The sequence below is a fragment of the Loxodonta africana genome, chromosome 2 (assembly GCF_030014295.1).
Source record: "Loxodonta africana isolate mLoxAfr1 chromosome 2, mLoxAfr1.hap2, whole genome shotgun sequence".
In the NCBI taxonomy this organism is placed as follows: domain Eukaryota; kingdom Metazoa; phylum Chordata; class Mammalia; order Proboscidea; family Elephantidae; genus Loxodonta; species Loxodonta africana.
This window is the reverse complement of record NC_087343.1, coordinates 223,739,247-223,743,123: the sequence shown is the minus strand read 5'-3', so window position 1 is coordinate 223,743,123 and position 3,877 is coordinate 223,739,247.

Below are 3,877 nucleotides of genomic sequence, written 5' to 3'. Positions count from 1 at the left end.
AGGTGGCTGGGGAATGGCTGGTATCAGAAATGATGACAAAGTTGGAGAGGGGAGGTATGTCTACCCTCGACCTCATGGGAATCAGCTTTGGGCTGAGCCTGACTCTCTCCCCTCCTCCTGAATATATATGAGGTCTGATCCCACTAGATTACAGTAAGGTATTGTTTAGCCCCTTAAATTAGCAAAGAGAAAACTACTTAGAGCAGCAGAGGGGGCAGCATGAGTCACTCATTCTATGCTGGTGAGACTGGGAACAGGCACTGCCATCCTAGGAGGCAATGTGGCAAGATGTTCCTCCCCACTGGTCCAATAACTTCATTTTACATAAAGTTGAATTTGAGATGTGGACAAAGATCCATGCACCCAGATGTCCACCATAATTTTATTCACTCATTCATTTTTGGCAGTGAGTTTGCAGGTGTTCATTGCATTACTTTGCTATATAACTGACATGTGAACACTTACTTTTTGTATGCATCATATATTATATAATAAAAATATTTAAAATATATACATTTTTATAGCATCTGGCATTCTCAGAGCATTTTCATCCTCAGTACATTATTTGATCTTCATGATCTTCCATAAATTGGGCAGGGCAAACTTTATTCCAGGAAAACAGTAGACATATTCGTCAGTTTGTCACTTCCTTCCCTGCCCCTTTTCTCAGGGAACCTTGATCCATCCTTAGCCCCTGGAGGTGAAGCCCCATGTACCATGAGATCTCCCAGTCCTATCCTTGGCCATAGTGATGTTATTTGTAATGTCACAAATAGAAACAACCTTGTATATCCACCAGGAGGGGAAAGAGGCATTCATTTTAGAATAAGGGACCAATATGGGGCCATAGTTTTGGCTAATTTTTTTAACAGCACAGACTAATGTCAAATTTGTCCCAAATGGGTCTATAATTTCTCTTTTCCTCACTGCCCCCTAGAGTTTGACCCAGAGACCCTGCAGACACTCAGATGCAGTTATCTAACTGATATACTGAGAGAGCTCCTGGAAAATGGAATCTGATTTGAGAGTACAACTAATAATAAAAAAGATACAAAGCAGAAGGAAGAATACAAAATTAATATACTTTGTTTTCCCCCTATTCCAATAAAGTTGTTTTGTTACAAAAGACTCTCTAACATCCCCTCGATAAGCCATGTTGAGTGAGCACCTACTCTGTGTCACATGGTGAGGGAGGGAGGGAGGGAGGGCAAAGGTGAGCCAGGCTCTCTCCTGGAGGTGCATTTGCTCAGCGTGAAATGGGAGGCTGCTCCATTTTCTGACATATCTTGTCTCCGCCCTGGCTGACTTCCACTAAACTGCCTGTTCTACTGGTTGTGATGAATAAGTCAGTAATCCCATGTCCTGGGTGAAAAAGAATTTATTTTTCTCTCTTGACAACTGTTCTCAATATCCTTCCATTAAACCACATACTACAGGTAGGTGTGTGTGTGTATCTGGTTATTTCCTCCTGTTAGTTGCCAATCTTATGAGACATAATCCTCAGTTAAAGTACTTATACTTAAGAATGTACATTTCTATATATTTCTAGACATTCCCATTACTGTCCACCCTCAGGTGTATTAGTGCTAATGAAAATCAGCATTAAAAACGATCTGTTCACGTTAGCTAGGTCCTTATCAAAAGGAGAGAAAATGTTCCTATGGGAACCAGACTTACTGGATCCATTGAGACTGGGGGGACTCCCCAATTTATCATCCTGAAATAGTCTTTAAACCTTGAACCAAAACTATCCCATGAAGTCATCGACAAACAAAACAACAGCTTAGCTCAATTAATAATGTTGGCCTTGAACATTTTGTTCTCTTAAAGAATTACCTGTATAGGATCAAACTGACAATCGTTAACTCTAAAGCACAGATAAGAACTTTACGGAGGCAGAGAGGGTAAAAGTTAACAGTGGTGAAACAATGGGGTAGAAACAGTAAGACTGCTGACACGTGTGAAAAATGTAACCAGTGGCACTGATCTGTATAGGTAGAAATTGTTGAACGGGTAAAGGTTTTGTTGTGTATATTTTCACCAAAAAAAAAAAGTAATCTGTTCATCATAGACTAATTTCTGATTCATCTTTAGCCTTTTGATTCTCTTCAAGAAGAAAACAATTGAAAAAGGGTAAACTGGAGTTAATACTCCACCAAATACCTATTAAGACAAAAGGTGCTTAGAAACAAACAAACAAACAGACCCATTGCCGTTGAGTTGATTCCAACTCATACCTACCCTATATGACAGAGAAGAACTGCCCCGTAGGGTTTCCAAGGAGTGACTGGTGGATTCGAACTGCCAACCTTTCGGTTAGCAGCTGTAGCTCTTAATCACTACACCACCAGGGTTTCCAAAAGGTGCTTAACTTGCTATAAATACTAACAACAGCATAATTATTTTTTTTATAATTTATTTTTGTTCTTGTTGAGAATATACACAGAACATACACCAACTCAACAACTTCTATATGTACAATTCTGTTACAGTGATTACGTTCTTTGAGTTGTGCAACCATTCTCAGTCCTTTTCTGAGTTGTTCTTCCCTCATTAATATCAACTCACTGCTCCCTAAGGTTCCTATCTAATCTTTCAAGTTGCTGTTGTCAGTTTGATCCCATACAGCTAGTTCTTAGAAGAGCACAATGATCAATGCAGACATTCTCTATTAAACTAAGCTATTTTTGGTTTTAAAAAGACTTCAGGGGATATTTTTGGTTTAAGATTTAAAGATCATCTCAGGGAATAGTTTCAGGGGTTCATTCCGCTTACGGCTCCAGAAAGTCTGGATTCCAAGGACAGTATAAGTATTAATAGTAGCTAACATTTTCTAAGTGCTAACTGTGTGCTCATTATAAATATCTCATTTAGGCCTCCCAGGAGTGCTAAGAGGTCAGTCATATCATTACCCCCATTTTATAGACATGAAAACTGACTTCAGAAAGAAGTAAACTGAGCTAGGACTCCCACCTGGATCTGACTCCTACCCACTAAATGCCAATGTGTAATACCATGAAGACTTTGTTCTTAAAAAAGAAGTTTCAATTCCTGTGTTATTTTTATCTATGTATATACCCATATCTATATATGTATGCAGAAACCCTGGCAGCGTAGTGGTTAAGAACTAGGGGTGCTAACCAAAAGGCTGGCAGTTCAAATCTACCAGGCACTCCTTGGAAACTGTGTGGGGCAGTTTTACTCTGTCCTATAGGGTCGCCATGAGTCGGAATTGACTCGACGGCAAAGGGTTTGGTTTTTTTGTTTGCTTTATACATGTTATACATGTATATATATTTATACGTGTGTTCATATAGACATACATGTAAATACAAAAATAGCTAATATAAATATATGACAGTGCAGTTATTTCAATAAATCACCTCATATTTCCATAGTTAAGATGGGCCTAAATTCATTTTGTTGAAAGTTTTTACTTAAGCAGTTGCAACATTTTTTTAAAAATCTGTATTTTTTTCTAATCCACCTCAGTTCTAAAGGTTATAAGAGTTAAAAGCCCACTTTCTCCAAGTTGTCCTTGTCCCGAAAGGACATGCTCAGGGACTCTGCCAGTCGCCATGGCAACAGCCAGTTTGACCCAGCCCCCAGGTTGGAGGCTGGTGTGAAAGGCTGTTGAAGATGTGGAAGCAGAGCCCAGAAGGTACTCCCAGGGTCCTCTGGGGCAACCTCAACGTGGGAGCAGAAGCAGAAGGCACCCTCTGCAGCGCCTCAGCTGAGACCAACCTTGGCCAGCCAGGGACCGTTTTTTGTTTTTCTTTTGTTTTTTTTGCGGGGGATGGGTAGTTAGAGGCAAAGATGGGAATTGGGTCTTTCTCATTTATACTTAAGAAAGCAAAGAAGGTAATTTCTTACTGGG